This window comes from Ochlerotatus camptorhynchus, unplaced genomic scaffold (assembly GCF_037179485.1).
Source record: "Ochlerotatus camptorhynchus isolate MF236.1 unplaced genomic scaffold, CSIRO-AGI_Acam_v1.1 ptg000401l, whole genome shotgun sequence".
NCBI lineage: Eukaryota > Metazoa > Arthropoda > Insecta > Diptera > Culicidae > Ochlerotatus > Ochlerotatus camptorhynchus.
The window spans coordinates 2,527,153-2,546,482 of NW_027040887.1; the positions used below are offsets into that span (position 1 = coordinate 2,527,153).

Sequence of the window (19,330 nt, forward strand, 5' to 3'; positions counted from 1 at the left end):
ATATACTAGCGTCAATTTTAAATAAAATTGAGTCATAATAGACGCAAAATTCAGCTAAATCAAACGTACTTTCGAAGGATTAGTAATTTCCATTTAATTCCATTACCTTATTTGCTTATCCTTGACACATACGCGTATTTCGTCTACAATGTGCAGACTTCTTCAGTGTCTTGTACTAATACTCGACTACAAGACACTGAAGAAGTCTGCACATTGTAGACGAAATACGCGTATCTGTCAAGGGTAAGCAAATAAGGTAGTGGAATTAAATGGAAATTACTAATCCTTCTCTCTTTCTCATTATTCAGGTATTCCAGTAAGACGCCCACATTCATCAGGGTACTTTCGAACTGTTCAGTCTCGGAGCACTTTATTTTACATGACATGTTTGTTTACGTTTCATCCTTTATGTCAAAGATGGATTCCCTCACGTGTAAGATTAGGTATTTCTAAGTGTGTGGTGCAGTGGTGCCGAAATGATCGAGATTAAGTAATCAAAGCTAAGTGGCATTAGTTTTGGCCATGTTTGTTTACTTTGTTCGGGTTATAATCACCCGACTTTATAGGAGAAAATGTGACTAAGCCTTTATAAACCGAATTAATTTGCACCCTTTTCGATATCCAAATTTAATTTACACCTTTATAAATAGAATAAAATGTGACTCTGCCTTTAGTAATGCTATTTGATTTGCACATTTTTTCGTAATCCAAATTTTATTTGCACCTTTAAAATGTGACTCCACTTTTCGTAATTCAAATTAATTTGCACCTTTATAGGAAAAAATGTGACTCCAGTTTTTGTAATCCAAATTAATTTGCACCTTTTTAGGATAAAATAAGACTCTTTTTCCGTAATCCAAATTAATTTGCATTTTTTTAAATCAAAACTATTTTGAAGCACCCGCATTTCGTAATTTAAATTCGTTTGCGCCATCACAGGAGAACATTTGACTTCGTTTATCGTAATCTAATTTAATTTCTTTCTTTATAAGCGAAAATATGACTGAACTTTTCGTAATCTCAATTGGTTTGTGCCTTTATAGGAGAAAATATGGATCCGCTTTTCGTAAATCATATTCGTTTGCGCCTTTATAAAGTCTGGAACGCGCAAAAAATGGTCAACTTCAAATTGGTGTATTTCTGTTCAAAATGCATAAAAAACCAGAAATGCTGCATTTGGAAGTTGAGTGTATATAAAATGGGTATTCATCGTTTGCTCTCCACTTTTCAAAATGACGTCCAAGCAAGAGGAGCAACGTGTTGAAATTTTGCTCGCGCAGCAAGAGAATCCGACGTTCTCACACGCCAAGTTGGCAAAATTGCTGGAAGTGGTCAAATCGACCGTGACAAACGTTTTAAAAGTGCTGTTGAAATTATCGAGATTAGGTAATCAAAGCTAAGTGTGTATGAATTGGCATTAGTTTTGGCCATTTTTTTTTAAATTTTTTCGTGTTATATTCACCCGACTTTATAGGAGAAAATGTGACTACGCCAGATTTGGTTTATAACCAAATTAATGTGCACCTTTTTTCGTAATCAAAATTAATTTGCACCTTTAAAATGTGACTCTACTTTTCGTAATTCAAATTAATTTGCGCCTTTATAGGAGAAAATGTGACTCCGCCTTTACTAGGGTTACTTCAACTCACTTCGCTATAAAAAATGTTTTTCGAAATTAAGGAATCATTGCATGGTATAATGATATTTTATACTTGTCAGATACAAGAAGAGGTTGGAAAGTATGTATTTGACACATAAAACCTGTCAATTAAGCTTCCAGTGCGTCACAAGCAGCGAAGTTAAGACACGTGAGCGTTCACTCAGAGTGAGCGCTCACGAATCGTAAAATCGATGATTGTGACGCAACGAAAGCAATTATGACAGGTTTTCTGTGTCAAATACATAGTTTACAACCTTTTCTTGTAACTTAAACGTACTAGTTATCATCATTATAAAACCTAATGATTTCATAATTCCGAAAAACAATTTTTTATAGCAAGTGAGTGGAAGAAACCCTGCTTTACACCTTAAAATGTGACTCTGCTTTTTGTGATCCAAAGTAATTTGCACCTTTTTTTCATATTACAAATTAATTTGCAGCTTTAAAGTATAAAATGTGACTCCGCCTTAAGTAATCCCGTTTAATTTGCACCTTTTTTTGCTATCCAAATTTGATTTGCACTTTTATAGTATAAAATATGACTCCGTTTTTCTTCATCCAAATTTATTTGCATCTTTATAAATAGGATAAAATGTGACTCCGCCTTTTGCAGCCCAAATTAATTTCCTCCTTTATGGGAGAAACTTTGACTTTGCTTTTCATAATCCAAATTCGTTTGCGCATTTATAGAAGATAATATGTCTCCGTTTTTCGTAATCCAATTTAGTTTGCACCTTAAAAGGATAAAATGTGTATCCGCTCCGATTAACTGAAAATCTTACACTGTCTTATAAGGGGAGTGAATGTTTAATAATCACCAAAAAAAAAAACCCTTGAATAATTTTTAGATGATCACATTCCAAATAAAATGCCGTAACATTTATTCACTGGTGGTATCTTCTCCAAATTAAAAGATTGTTTTCATTGCATTTACTTTTGAAGGTCTTACATTTCAGTCCATTTGAATCTAAACACGTTCAAATCAAGCGATATAACAAATGGAATTGAAATAAATAGTACAAGATTCGGAACCATACATTTCCATAATTCCTGACAATCAAAACAAACAAATTTCGAACAAACGTTTAACTTGATAAACAACAACAACGCAATTCAAATTCCGCAACTTTGGCTCACCGAGTTTCTCACTGATAACCAGACATGGGTAGCGTTGCGAAGAAATTAGGAATTTTGACCTAAACCGTGTCTTGAAAAACCGTGATCAGCACGTTTTTTTGGGCCATGGTTCGTGTAAATAGTGCTAATTTCTTCGTCCAGTTAGTTCTTGAGAATTTATCAATCGAAGAGACATTGGATTCATGAATAAAATACCTATTAATTTCAGTGTACCGTGACGCGTAGATCTCGGTTCACTAGCCAAGCCTTATCGGTGATAACAGAGTTCAATTCGCACAATTTTGGGATCTCGCTCTAACCAGCAACGTTTGTCCATTTCCATAGCATAGCACGAGATTGTTTTCACTTTGGCGATGACTAATTCGCCACTATACAGCGATGATCATAAACACGACGCACGACATCATCACCGGCTGACATAACGGTCGAAATCGAAAGATGTTTCCCCTTTCTTTGCTTCTTCCATTCGGGGATCCTCGCGAATTGGTACTCATTTACAGAAAACACGCAAAGTCATGCTGAATCGGATGTATTCCCAAACAAAAAACATAAACCCCCTTTGGATGTATTGGTTCCGTTTGGCGTGTTACATGTTGCTCTGTAAGTGCTTGGATACCTACGTATGTTGGCCCTCAATCATACCGGTGACGAAGGCGGTGGGTGCGTACACATCCACAATCATCATCATCGTTGCTGGTAGGTAAGTGGCCAAAACGAAACCACCGCAAAATAACATCAAAGAGATTCAAAGAGCTGGGTCACTAAACCAACCCTACAGTTTTACGAGGTCACCTCCAAACAGGTTGTTCTACCCCGTGTACCTATACATATAGTAAATATTACAGGCTGTGGCGAATGGAAAATTTTCTTATTTCTTAAGCGTCGATGATTTTGTTTTGCTCGCTAAATTATGTAGGGTGAGGTTCATAAAAAAATCTAACCGAATAAACAATTTATGGTAGATTGTTTTGCCTACATTTAGATCAGTATCAAAGCCAGTTTTTGGCTCAGGAGGTTCCCTTTTTGGCCCTATCTTAATTTTTATTCTTTTCCAAATTTGTTTCCATGCTCATATCTGCGCGAATAATACCATGATAGCTTATTCCAAATTTGAGTTAGGACTTAGAGCCAAAAACTGGCTCACTCACCCTGTGTGCGAATGTTATGTTTCGTCCCTATCATGTGTTTTGATACACAAATCGTTGCCATGGGCATCCATTAATCAATTTCCACATGGACTCACTTTACATAAACTAACAAATCGATCGTCCATGAAGTCTCGCCGGTCATCGACTCAGACTCATTGTTTCAAATAAATTCCCCTCGCTTCGCTCTACCAATTAAGTCCTAAAAGTGTGCGGTAGCGAATCGCAATCGAAGTGAGTTCGCCCCCTCATTCGCACAGCTGACTCGAGACCTACCAGTAGAAGCCGGGTAGAACGCGAACTCAGCAGCAATGTGTGTAGAAGCCAACGACGATAACCTCTCACAATACAACATAGGCCCGCAGCAAAGCGGTTATCAGCTGACACAAGCACAACGTGCTCCTGACAAACAAACCGATCGAATTTCACCACACAACAGTGAGAAAATCTCACCACACGCTACTACTGCAACACACGCGCTAATCACCATTGGAGGTCGCACTCTGCCGTTTCCAACAGACCTACTCAGACTTCCTACAGAGGAAACTCACCGCTGACTGTGTACTAATGCCTTCGGTACTTCACCACCAGAACCCGGATAAGACGGAGAATCACTGCACTGTGCCTATCGCTGCCCGGTGCGGCTCATTTTATATGGTAAAAATCGAATTCCGAGTTGATGAGACAAGTCTACTTCTGTCTCAATTCCAACTTATCCACGCGGTACTATTTTCGGGTTCAAGTCCAACTGCGCGCGGTAGTTCAAATATGTACAAACACACACAATGCACACGCGATTTGTCGTCGTTATTCGCCTTCCCCAGCCCCCCGGATTAACTTCCTCTTGTAGAGCAGACAAACTTAAAACGCTGAATATTGGGAATCACTGATAAAGAACACCTCGCACCGCACCGGTTGCCGGGGTGGGCACAGAAGTGCAAACAAAAACGTGTCGAGCGTGTTAGTTCTGCTACCTCGCGAGGAAGACTGCCCGAAAAAAAATAACAACAAAAATACATTAAAAAACAATGTAACAATAAGACGAAAATTATTGTCTTAACAATGATTTATATTGTTACGTCTACAATAAATTTACCTTGATTTATGTTGTACAAAACAATAAATTTCATGGTAAATGGAAAATTTACAATAAAAAAGGGGGGTTGTTAAGTATCTTAACAATGAAATTTTCGTTATTTTCCCATATAATTTTTTTTCAATAACATTATATATTATTGTTATTTTACTGTTGATTGGCGAATTTATTGATTAAAAAAAATAACAGTGTATTTTAGAGTGTATGTGTTGGCTTGACAGATCTACTTTATCGACTTTAAAAATAAATCGAAAAAATAAAACATTGCCCCGGGAAGGGAAGGGGGTGGTATGTCTGTTACGGGTGGTCCTTTTTTTTAGTGGTTATGGATCGAGATTCGATCCGGAACTTGTGAGAAATGCAGGCCAACTCCCCTGCGCTCGATATCCCTAGGTCACGTCTCCTTGGTGGTTGAGCGTCGTTGATAAGTTAATGCATTCGACTGGAGAGAATCGCCCATGAAATATGCTTCCACCTGAGAGTTTCTTCCTGACATCTTCAAGTGGTGGATTTTTTTATTATTATTGTATGATTATTGACTGCACGGAAAAGGTCTCCATTAAGCTTTAGAGCTCGCTTTAGAGAGGGTCTAGGATAAGATATGAGCGGACGCGGACTGCCTGGTTTTGAGCCAAACGAACTGTCAAAGCCAGAGCCATACGAGCAGCGCCTATCTTAATTACATTGGCAGTGTTGCTGACCCTCTCATAGTCTGCATGCTTGAATCAGATTTATTTTTATTGTTCGTGAAGTAACCCACAATGAAAATACACCAGTATTTAATGTAACAACAATTTTTATTGTAATAGAGTTGTTCATTATTGTTCATGATCGAATCATGTTAACAATAAAATAAATGAAAAATACGATAAAAATCATTGTAACAACATTTTATTATGTACATTCATTGTACAGCTAGGTAGCAGTTTTGCCGTTTTCGTAAGAGTACAACATTATAACAATCATTTTTATTGTCGACAATAAATATTAATGTTAGAGCATTGTTTCCACTGAAAATTTCACTGTAATTTTTTTTTCGGGTGGGCACCTCGCCGAACACTGCGGACTGAATGACTTGCGGAACTTGCACCGCGCGGCGACGTCGTCTCTGGTGGTGGGTAACTCGCGGAGGCACTCGATCGAGAGAATGCAGAAAGGAGAGATTGCAAAGTTCGAACGCAGAAGACTGTTTGTGGTGTTGTATTGCTATCGGGAGGTACTGGGAGGGGGGAGGGAGTCAATATTAGCAAAGTTTGTTCTTGGCTTGCTGTGCGAGGAGTGTGCCCGGGCGGCAGTGGGAGCCATTTGTGCCAATTTTAGATGGCGTGGAATAATTTTGCACACATATAGAGCGCACGATCAGTTTACTGGAGGATTACCGATTAAGAAAAAAAAAAATACAAAAGTATTTGCCTTATTCGTGGAGTTCACGTGGAATTTGAGTCACAATGGAAAATAACTTAGTATTTTTCGTTTTGATCATTTCTTGGTGGGAAAAGAAGTTAAACAGAGCTTATCGGATAATCGACCTTCTACACTGAAACAAATCGATATGTAGTCTTTACTAGAAGCACCATATGGTATAGTTATCAATACAAGAGCAAATTTTCACTACGTCGAATGTAACAAAGGTAAACAAAGTCGAGCTATCAGTGTCAATCGATGCTCCTGTTATTACACTATATACTGTACGAATATAGGATCACATCCCATTTTTAAATTTATTTACCAGTCGAATTGCTTTTTGACGTAATCACCTTCCGATCAAAAAAGTTTTCGATGTTACTTACGTCACCCGATTTCTATGGAGATGCCGTTTGTCTTAAGTAACAGCACTGAGAAACCCGTGAAAAGTGTACGTTCGTCGTTTCGCTTTCTCATTATCAAAGTGAATAAATCGAACTGTTTGTTGCTAAGATGATTTCGGTGGTCCTAAAATGATGAATAGGCTGCATGTAAGGAGACGTAATTGATAATTCTCCAGAATATCCTGGTAAATACACTATGACTTAAGTAACAATAGGGGCCACCAAACGACGTATAATAACTTTTGACTCAAAAACCAGTATTTCTTAGCATGAAAGCTAGCGATTTGCCTTTGTATGATTAAAACCCGGCTAAATATGTTAAACATTGCTATCGCTATGAGATTATATGTGTTTAATTGGAAATAGGAATAACTTTTCGGTCATCAAAACAAAACTTTATTTTTCTCGGATCGGTGCGAATGTTACTTACGGCATAATGAAAATTTGCTCTTGAATAGATTTATTAATTCTTTACGATGTTTCAAACATATCATATGTTTATAACAATACACTCAAGTCTCTTTTACCAGGGCGATACGTAGGGTAATTTGTCAATTTTTGCACAAGCACATGTTGTGCGTCTATCTTTAAAAACTGTCGCATTAATGGCTCTTCGCTCATTTTCAACTTCTATTCAATTTTCATACTGCCGTACTCTAACGGAACTATCCACCTACTCTCTTCTAAAAGATCATTTTCTAGCAAATAAATTATCCCACTAAAGCTTCATGTTAGCATTTCCAACCAACTGAACATCGCTAACTTCGCGTATGAAGTAACATAAAAACACTTTGAATGTTTGAACATGTTTTTTGTTAGTTCGCATTTTTACGAGATTGACAACTTTTTTAAATTAGATATTCCTCAATAAATCTTGCAATGCGATTAATGAAGCATTTCCAGAGCTAATAAGCAGTTTATATTTATAAAAGCTTTCCTTGTAATAAGTTTTTTTAAATGCACCTCAGAGCCCCATTGTTGCACGCATCGTTTGCAGTGAAATTAATGTTTTCAGCAAGAAGAATCATTCAGTGATTCTTTTAGATGATTAAACGTAACTGTTCGGTATAGTGTACTTACGATATTAGCTATTTTATTTATTTTATTGAACCAGCCAATGTTATCTAATTATTGAACATTATTACTTATTCTGTAAATTTTGCATGGTTGATAGATGTATTGCAATTAATCTATTGATAAAATAATAAATAACATTTTATAGCAAAGATTAATTGATTTTATTTCATTCAGCTTTTTTTTCCGTGTTGGGTGTATTCATCGCTGCGACCATTACTTTGATCTATTGTCATATTCCCCGTTTTTATATTTCTTTATTAGTTATGTCGTATCACTATTTTGTGAAGCGACCGACACAGACTGACCAAAAGCATTTTCCCAGCCAGGTATTACATTTCGAATGAAATGTACTGCTTTACTGGGACCTGCATTCCAAATATCAAAGGTTTCTGCCAGCCCCTTATCTAGAAAAATACGCCTTTTATTGAAGATTGCTGCACAAGAGCATAGCAGGTGTTCAGAGTCTTCCTTTTCTATACCACAGAATCGACACATATCCTCTTGAAGTTTTCCTATTAGCTTCAAATGATATTTACATGGACAATGTCCTGTTATCAAACCAGTATAGACACTGAGATCTTTCTTTGATAATTCAAGAATTTTGCTAGTCATTGAAATGTTCGGAATTATGAACAGTTTCGACTGCCTAGCAATGGAAGTGTTGTTCCAATTGGTCTCCACTTTCATTTTTTTTTTCATTTCTTGATCTCCATTTTAAGAGAACAAGTAGAAACTCCACAGAATGGTTCTGGTCCTATGAATTGCTGAGATGATCCTAGCCTGGCTAACGTATCGGCTTTTTCATTTCCTTCAATTCCACAGTGGCCAGGAACCCAATATAAGTTTACTTGGTTTTGACAGGCCAATTTCTGAAGTGACATTGCACATTCCCAAACGAGTTTGAAATTGCATGTTGCTGATTTTAAAGCATTTAATGCTGCTTGACTATCAGACATAATGCAGATATTCGAATGTTTATAATTTCAGCTAGTAATAGCTTATTTTACAACTGAGGATTATTAGCTAAAAAAATTAGAATTCGCTTGAAATCATATGCACAATGTCAAAAATGCTTATAACATGTATTAATACAATATTTCTTATACTGAATATCAAAAACACATGTTTGATCATTCAACAATTGATCACTGATTAGCATGGTAATCTGTGTGGGCATTGATAAATGCTACACAGTAAACAATGCGAAGTGTGCAACAATAGGCAAATTACCCTACCATATAAGAAAAACCCGCGTTATTTAAATAATCCGTACATTCAGTTCATCACGTTATACAGCAGATGGTCAGGCTAGATCCTGCCTAAAAAAATTGGTTTCAATTTGACATGAACGTGACGTATAACTGGCTCTGATTACCCAACGAATGAGACAGACAACTTTTTAAAAACTTAATGTAAGGTGAGGATTAGATCGGGGCTGTGGCGAGGACTGGGTGCGCGAACAAGGTAGAGCTCCACCGTAGGAGACAGTGCCCGGTCCGGTGGAGAAACCCCGACGGCAGAAAAAATAGAAACGTGAGGAACACACGATCAGTGCAGCCACCTACGGGGGTCTAGATTTGATCATACAAGTGGACTTCCTTCAGAAAGCCCATCAGCGCAGCCAACGTCGAGGGGTCGTAACCAAGCAGATTACTGACGTTCTCCGGGAGTCCATGTTGTTCGCGTAGCTTCTTGAACTCCGGGCAGACACACAGTACGTGTTCCACCAAAGCGGGGATGCTGCAAATTGAACAGACCTTGCAGGAAATCTTCGCATGGCCGGTCAGGAGTCTTGAGATGATCCGCTGGTCCTTGTACTTTTGGCTGTCCAGCCAAGAGCGTACGGTTTCCTTGATCTTCTTCAGGAAAGTGGTCTGCGACTGGAACCATTCCTGCTGCCAAGCTTCCATAATGAAATTCACAATCGAACGCCTGATGTCTAGGAGGGGTACGTTCCTGGTGTAGCGCACCGGTGAACACCACAGTGTCCGGGGATCCACGTAAAGACGGTTGAAGGTGGAGCGTACCTTGTAATGGCCTGTATCCAAGGGTGGCTCGGAGCTTCGGCTTCCAGCGCTTGGATGACACTGTGTGAGTCAGTTAACACGAGGATCGGTTGATCTGCCGGAGTGATGGCTGCGTCTAGAATAGCTGCGGCTTCAACGGAAAAGACGGAACACTCCTCCGGTAGACTTTGACTCGTTGCAGTGTTTGGTCCTGCCACTCCGAGTCCAACTCCAGCCCACGAACGCGATCCGTCCGTAAAGCGATGAACGTGCCCCGGATAAACCGACCCGAGAAGCTCTGCAACAGAACGTCTCAAAGATACAGAGTTATCTCCGGCTTGGAATCTACTCTTAATCCGCTTATCTATTTTGATGACGTTTGATCGCCAACCCTTCTCTCCATGCCAGTGGACCCTGGCCACCGCAGGGAGGTCACGGTTGGCTGCAGAGCAGAGGGCTCTGTTCCCCTCGTTGAGGAGAAAGACCCTTTCGTTCCCGGATGTCTTAGCAGCAATGGCTGCAGCAGATCGAAAGCGGAAAGGAAGGATTCCGATTTCCACACATGCGGCGTCTGCAGGCGTGGAACGAAGAAATCCGGATACGATGCGTACGTAGGTATTGTATACCGGAGCGAGGATGTGGTTGAGCTTCTCGGTGGCTAAGCAGGTTATTTCGAGGCCGTAGAAAAGTCGACTGTCGATAACAGCCCGAGCGACACGAAGGCCGATCTCACGGTTGCTGGAGCGATGCGGGCGGGAGATTGTCCTGACTATGATGATGCGGCTGCGACAGTTTTCATTCACCATCCTGAAGTGCTGGTTGAAGCTTAGGGTGCGATCTAGTACTACTCCCAGTACACGCATTGTTTTCTTGAGCGGTCTCGGATGATCTTGGATGGTGATCGGTGGTCCTCGAATCAGATGGCCCGAGTGACAGATATGGCACCGTACAACCAACCGAAAGCGCCCACCTGCTGACGGTGGAGACTGCTGCTTGAGCTATGTTCCTGGTCCGCTTAGTCGTTCGTCCAGTTACGACGATGAGTATGTCGTCGGCATAAACGATTACGTGCACGTTCTTGGGCAATCAACTGAATACCCCGTTCATTGCCACCAGGAATAGCGTTACCGCTATGACGGATCCCTGGTGCACTCCAGTTTCCTCGGGGAACGGATCCGAGCGAGCGTTTCCGACAGTCACCTGAAAGGTACGATCAAGGGGGAAATTCCGTACAAAATGTGTGATGTGACCTTCCTGGCCCCAGCCGATTAGCTTCCCGATGACACCAGGTGTCCATGTCCTGTTGAACGCCTTTGAAATATCAAGGGAGACTAACTCCGCATGGTGACCGTTGCCTTGGGCTTCCTTAAGTACTATCCCGAGGGCTGCAAAGTAAGTGGAGGAGTTACGTCCTCGCCGGAACACATGCTGCCGTTCGTCAAGGAGGCCGTTTGACTCCAGGAACTGCTTAAGACGACGATTTACCAACTATCAATACGAAACTAACGATTTTATATTGGCTCACTACTTGACTAGCCTATTGGTCCCAAGCAAATCGATTAACGTACCCCATTCTAGTCAAAATTCAAATACTACACTATGTTTGTTTTGATTCGCTATGAAAGTTTGACAGACGAAATTAGGGGTTCGTGGATTTTCCTATGTTTCGAGGGGTACATCGATTAGCTTGGGACCGAAGATAGTACCAGAGCTGAGCCAAAAAGTTGAGCTCGTTTCTTCGGGACCTTCTGATCTTAGAGTTACCTCTATGGATTTACCATTCTCTCCATCACTTTTGCCGCGCAGCAAGTGAGCGCAATCGGCCTAAAGGAGGAGGCTTCTTCACTCGCCGTGTTGTTCTTCGGAATGGGCACAACCAAGCGTTGTTTCCAGAGGTCCGGAGTCAGTGAGCCATAGATCGTTGAAGAGGGCGGGTAGCCTCGTTTTTCCGTTGAGGGAGAGGTTTTATAACACCGGGTATCCAATCTCGTCCGGCCCGGCAGAATTACCACTACTGCTGCCGAGGTCAAATTGAAGCTCCCGGAATGTGAGAGCTTCGTTGATCTGGAGAGTAGGAACATCGGGTGGAATTCGCAAGTCGCGAATGCTGCTTGTGGAAGGTTTGACGCACTGGAAGAAATCGCTGTCGTAGCCACTGACAAAAGACAGACCGGCAAAATATTTTCCTAATTCGTCGGCGATATCCTTCGGTTCTGAAATCGAGGTGCCATGAGCTTGGATAGTAGGTGGAGTAGACCACCGCTTGCCACTCAGAGCGTTGACGCGATTCCACAATTCACTCGACGATTGGGATTCGTCGATTGAATCCAAGAAATCCATCCAGCTAGATCGCTTTTCGTCACGGATAACCTGTCTGCAGCGCTTCCTCCCTACCAGGGTCGTCTAAGGCGAGACGCTTAAGCCGGCGTAAAGCTTTGCGTCGCGCTTTCACCGCACATTTGGTATCCTCGTTCCACCAACGTAGGGCTTTTCGCCCAGGTACGCTACCCGTCCTTGGGATAGATACTGTTGCAGCTTCGTTGAGTTCTTCCGTGAAGCTCGACATGTCGTTCGGATCGCGTTGCTGAAGGAGAGCGTCAGATTTCTCCCTGAAGGCGTTTCGTTCATTATAAAGTTCTTCTGGAGGTAAAAACCTTCCAGATGCTCAGTTCGGATCAGTTTCTGATTTTTTTTCCCAACGCAACGGCAGTGTAAACACTAAGTAAAATAGTTTTACTGATGTTTCGTGACAAATAAGTTTGATATTCAACGCTTCAAACCACGTGAATGGAGTTTGGCGCAATAGACTACCTCCTTTACCGGAGTGGACTATTGCGGTCCTTTCTACATCCGGATCGGTCGTAGTAGTGTGAAGAGATGGGCAACGCTCTTTGTGTGCCAAACCGTGAGAGCCATGCATTTAGAGGTCGCAAGCAGTCTGTCAACTGAATCCTGCAAAATGGCTGTGCGACGGTTCATCGCAAGAAGAGGTGCTCCGCAGCAGATCTTCAGTGATCAAGGAACCAATTTTCATGGCGCTAGGAAGGAGTTGAAACAGGAGATTGCAGGTATCAACCAGAAACTGGTTGACACCTCTACCAACTGTAACACTCAGTGGATTTTGAATCAACCAGCTGCCCCACACATGAGAACGACTGGTCCGGTCGGTCAAAATAGGCTTAGACACGCTCTCTACCAGCAGGAATCCAGGCGAGGAGACCTTTGAAACCGTTCTGGTCCAGGTGGAAGCCATCGTGAACTCTAGGCCGCTAACGCACGTGCCACTCGATTTTGAAGATGACGAAGCGCTTACCCCCAATCATGTTTTGATGTTGAGTTCCAGTGGTGTTGTGCAGCCAGCCATGTCACCTGTTGATACTGGCGCTGCGCTCAAAACCAACTGGGGACACGCGCAGAGTCTTCTAAACCACTTCTGGACCAGATGGGTTAGGGAATACCTCCCGACCATTAGAACACGCATCAAGTGATTCAACGACTCTAAACCAATTCAACCAAGAGATTTGGTGATGTTGGCGGATGGTGGAATACGGAACAGCTTGATTCGCGGAAAGGTCGTCAGAGTATACCCCGGAAAGGATGGCAGAATCCGCATCGCTGACGTCCCAACTAGTAGCAGAGTGCTTCAGAGGCCGGTAAAAAGTCTGGCTGTACTTGAGGTTCAAAGCAGCAGGAAGTTTCAGCAATACGGGCCGGGGAATGTTGGAGACAGCCAGTTGCATACCGGTCTTAAAGCAAGCAAAATTGCAGCAGGGCAGCTGGGCGTAACGCTACGCTTGACAGGACAATTGACATCATGGATGACAGAACAGGGGACAGGACAGATAAGGAGAGTTATACAAGAACAGATAACAAATAGAACAAATGGATATTACCGAAGTTTACATTGCCGTCAGCAACACCTTGTGTAAACGAGGATTGATCAGTGCACACTCACAAAAATATGTTAATATGAAACAATTTAATTGACTTTCAATTTATTGAATTACAGCGTTCGCTATTTAAATAATAGGATTTGTTTGAACACTGATAAAATACAAACTCAAATAAGGTTCAGTTTAAGTGTCATAATTTTGCAACATCAAAATGTAATAATATGGTGTGACGTACTTTAAAGTACTTTGAATCGTTTTTTTATGTGAAATGCATTTAAATTAGCAAATTTTCACTCCGGTTACTGATCATTTTTCAGTAGGTACCTGAAAATTGTTTGCACATGTTTAGCTCCTATTTCAATTAAGGATATTGAATTACGCCTAATTTGAAAGCTTTCAATTGTTTGTTTAATTTAGAATAATATTTATAAATCAATAATTTTATAATTAATATTAAATTGAGCAACAAAAACAACCTCATAGTCCTACGTCAATAATACGGTCTTGCTGGGGAAACAACCCTCAACTACCGCTTCGAAGTACAGTGTCTAAAATTGTTCAAAACATCATTTTCTTAATATTTCACTACACAAGTTTCAGATATAGGCAAGTAGTTCTTGATTTTGTTAGAAAAATATATGTAGGGTAAATGGCTCTAATATTGGCCTATGGATCTAAGATTAGACCCATCGTTAAAAATCTGATATTTATCAATTTTAACTAGATGAACGCGTCATTGGGACGTACTGATGGATATTTTGGTCGCTATTGAAAATTTAGTCGATTGTTGAATTTATGTATATGGGCTCAAATTAGGGGCATTTAAGCTGACATTACATCCATTTCCCTTTACCAATATATTTTGTTAGGTAGTTTTGTATTCAACTATTTAGACATGAAAAAATGCTCCAAATTTTCGATATAACTTGTAATGACACATGGGGTTCCAGTATATAAATACGGAGCATTTAAGAGGAATTCATAAAATTCCTTAGAATGAGTCTCAAGGATTCCAATGAATTTGGATTGCAATGATAAAGAAAAATATTATCCAGCCCATAATATAATATAAACGGTAGTTAATGCTTTTGCTGTGAAGATGAAAAAGTTGATGAAGATTCTCGACAAATGCGAATAGGACCTATTGGAATTTCCATCGAAAAAATATACAAATCATGTCGCCATTTTCGTGTACACGTCATTACGAAAAGACATGATTTTACTAAGAAACCGATGTTATTCTATCATATACCAAATACCAAAGGGTTATAACCATTTTTCTTATGAAGTAGGATTTATTATTAAACATATTCAACCTACCTGGAAGTTCTACTCATGCAACGCATCCAGTATCCAGTAAATTCGAGCATAACGCCACCCACTACAACAGAGATACCTTTCTTCTATTTTACCCGATTTTCCCACATTTCCCAATCCGAGTGTATAACGTTCAGTTTCTCTTTCGATTTTCTCACTATCCCTCGCTTTCTCTCGCGCACACGAACCGTCATTTGTTTAGCAACGCACGGCAAAAACGTCAAGTCCTGACGACCGTCCGACGAAGAAGCGGGGGGAAATCAATGCGATACTACTACCTTCCACGAATTGAATAGCACCACTCTTATCAACACAATCTTCTCAAATTTCCACGCATCATTTGTTCACCTTGCGGAGCTGGCTTACGATTACGCTCCGTTGGAAAATCTGGCAGCATTTTCCCCCCGGTGCGACGTAACCGAGTGCGATTTACGACCACGACGGAGACATCGAACTTGACAGTGATAGTGGCTGACTGACTGACTTGACTGATTTCGTTCGCCGTTGGTTAGCTAGCACAACAATTTTCCACGACCTTTCCAATGATTTTCACTCTTGCGCGACGCCGCCGCTGTCGTCGTCGCCGTCGTGGTCGTCTGTCTGATGTCGGTCCGGTGAGAGGGTGCGTAGAAAGCGTTTGTTTTGGCTCCGATGTGACAAATTTCATTATACTGCTGATGAGGAACAGAGTGAGAAAATCATCATAGACGTGTTTATATTGGGTTGAAGTCAGCGCACTGAAGGGCTGGTAAATATTTTGCTCTCGATTAATATTAAAGGAAATGTTGCAATTTTATTTATCTACTGGAAATGATTGATGGCCATGGATGGCAAAAGGGAGGTAGATGAAGTTTGGCACGAGTTGTTGAGCCGTACTTATTTTAGACGTAGCGTTGTGGAAAATTTTGCATCAGGGATCAGTCCATAAAGTTGGTAGAGGTGATTATAAAAGTAGCAAATAAAACTTAAGCACACACACTCAACAATTAGCATCGTTTCTATGTGCTCAGAAGATCGTTATCTTACCGATCAGTTTATTTATTTCGGTTATCCTGTGTTTATTCATGATGCCAATACAAAAGTTTTTTTGATTATACATTCCATGGGAAGTTCCACTTTTTTTTTCCTTGATTTGTTTTCCGTCGATTTTATTTTCCGTGCTGAGCACTAGCTACCGACGCCAGGGAGGCACAGCTCCCACACCTGGACCCTACCCCTATCGACCCATCAACTCATGAACCGGGGACCATCGGCTTTACTTCCCTTACGAAGGAAGGCGTGAACAGAGATGTTATGCCTCAGAACATCCCGGCGGCGCCGGCTGGGATTGAACCCAAGCCCGATGTGGTGAGAGGTAATCACGCTTACCACTACACCACCGGCGCCGCTAAGGGAAGTTCCACTTTGGAACCATGTATTAAATATACACAATGCAAACAAACAAGACCAGTGTTCCATAATTTGCCATTGTCATTGAATCAACAGCACAACATTTTCGGGTGTTATGAAGGGAATGTGCGTAGCAAAAATCAGTCTGCAAGCAGATTTCTGTACCGGAAGATCTTTTCTTTCTAGAGTAGTTTAATCAGTTACAAGAAATTTATTTTGCTGATGATTTTTCTCTACAATAATATCCAGAGTAAGATCACAATCCAGCCGAACACTCTTCTACGGCAGACCTGTGCGCCGCCACCGGTGTTTTTTGACTTACGCCAACGCCGAACGAGATGGTCAAGTTTTTCAATAAAAAAAATGCTAATTGTTAATTTTATTGTTTTGGTTTTTTCTTTGACGTAGTACAACGTCTGTGATTTCTATATGGGGGTACATTTTTGTGAAAACCGAAAATGGAACATGTAACAAAATTATGAAAGATTTTGAGCGCTAATAACTTAGCTGTCCCTGAACCAATTTCAATAATTTTATCACCAATCGATCAGAAATATTTCTATACATGTTTTGAATTTAACACGTTATCATTTTTCAAAATGTCATTATTGAAAATTGTACGAATGTGCAACTGTTACTTTGATAATTAAAATTATCACCAATTGCCTGCGAAAATCGATTTCCCTAACACAGATTTAAAAGTAGAATTCCATCCGGTCTCACCAAACGGTGTTTATTCAATCACCGCGTGGTGAGTGGTGGTGTTCTCCAATACACAACGAAAGGCTGCCCGCAAGCAGCGAACTGCAGCCCACATGAGCATGCATAGAAGGAGGAAGAAGCCGCACTGCTATTGATCGGAATCAGTAGCTCTTCGTGAGTCGCTGTGGGCCATCTATGCCAAGCGCGTCATACTAAAGTGTATAAACAGAGAAAACCCCGCTCAAATTTATATTCCTACACAAAACACCAGCTCCTGCTGCAGTTAACCTATAAGATTTATTATATAAGACCACGTAGTCCTATGTACGTCACCTGTTCGTGCAGGCGACAACTACTACCTCTACCCTTAGCATATACAATTTACTGTACCAACCGATAGATAGCGGCGCCGGTGGTGTAGTGGTAAGCGTGTTTACCTCTCACCCTAGCAGGCCTGGGTTCAATCCCAGTCGGCGCCGCCAGGATGTTCTGAGGCATAACATCTCTGATCACGCCTTCCTTCGGAAGCCGTTGGTCCCCGGTTCATTCAGTTGATGGGTTGATAGGTAGGGTCCAGGTGTGGGAGCTGCCTTCCTTGCGTCGGTAGCATTGGTGCTCAGCACGGAAAACAAGATCGACGGAAAAACAAACCAAAGGAAAAAAAAACCGATAGATGTCACTACTTAGTTATGTTGTATATTGTAACTATTCGTTATTGTTTGTCTGTCATGTGCTATCCCTGTGATATGAATATAATTTAATGCCTCCGCCATGGCAGGACGGCCAATAAATCGGCCTCTTTTATTTAATTATAACACAACGTAGAACATCGGGTCCTACCGTCCGCGATCATCACCATTTGCGTACAACCTCATAGGGCTGTCCCTTGTAGTTTTTTCCTTGCTACCAACCCCCAGGGAGATAGCTCCCACACCTGAACACTACATATCGACTCATCAACCCATGAACCGGGGACCAACCGGCTTACTTCCCTTCCGAAGGAAGGCGTGATCAGAGATATTATGCCTTAGAAAATCCCGGTGGAGCCGACTGGGATTGAACCCAGGCCTTTTGGGGTGAAAATCATTACGCTTAATTCTATATCACCGGCGCCGCTATGTTTTTGGTTCTATTGACGCTTTGTGTATTTTTAATTGCTCAATTTTTAATTCATTTGTGATCATTTTGATTTTTTTAGTGGCTCATTTTTAGTGGCTCATTTTTAGTGCTCTTTATGATATTTGTCAAACATATTTTTTCTATTGGTACTTTTAAATTATATGTTGCATGTTTTCTTTTGGTGCCTTTTTGCGGTTCAAATTGTAACTTCTAAATTTTCAGTTTCTACTTTTCACGTGTCTATTGCTTATTTTCAAAAGTGTATTGCTCCTGATCATGAAAATTTACTATCCAAACAGTCTGCTGCAAATAACACGAAGACTTCTTCCTTTAGCGGAAATACCTGTGTAATCGGCGAACAAAGATTTGTGGCAATTTACCTGCAGAGTTTTGTCAGTTACATAATTTTGAACTAATTTCATAATATAGAGTGGAAAATTAAACTTTTTCAATTTGGCAATCGAATTCTTATGACAAACACTGTCGAATGCTTTTTTTTTATATCTCGAAGAGCAACTCCAATTGAGCAGCCTTCTGATTTGTTTGAGTAAATTAAATTGGTAACTCTTATCTAATCCAAATCCAAACTGGTCATCTGCAAAAATTGAGCAGTTTGATTCAATTCAAAATTATCTTTTCAAAAAGTTTACTTATTGAAGAAAGCTAGAAACTTCAGTTGGATTTTTATCCGGCTTCAAAATTGGAACAACTTTTGCATTTTTCCATTCCAACCAAATGGAAATATCTGTTAAATAATTTTATCAAGAAAGACACGGTACTCTCTGGGAGTTTTTTGATGAGGATATAGAAAATTTCATCATCACCTGGAGCTTTTAGATTATAAAACTATTTAGTTATAGATCTTACTTCGTCAAAATCAGTCCCCCAGGAAACATCAAAAATATTTTCCCAAAATAATATATTTAGATAATCCCGAGCAACCTGATTCTCAATAGGACTACTAAGACTCAAACTAAGATT

At 40.6% G+C, this 19,330-nt stretch overlaps 1 protein-coding gene across 2 annotated transcripts in view; it reads right to left on the reverse strand.

Moving 5' to 3' along the window:
* The window catches only part of Prestin (prestin), a 66,218-nt gene extending 50,668 nt beyond the window's left edge, over positions 1-15,550 (reverse strand). Inside the window, exon 1 of one of the 2 annotated variants that reach the window (XM_065233390.1) lies at positions 15,143-15,550. The gene's annotated coding sequence lies outside the window, so the exon portion shown is untranslated. Of the gene's footprint in view, positions 1-4,493; positions 4,912-15,142 lie in introns of those variants that run through there. The other variant, XM_065233389.1, reaches the window with a different exon arrangement.
* Between the last annotated feature and the right edge of the window lie 3,780 nt (positions 15,551-19,330).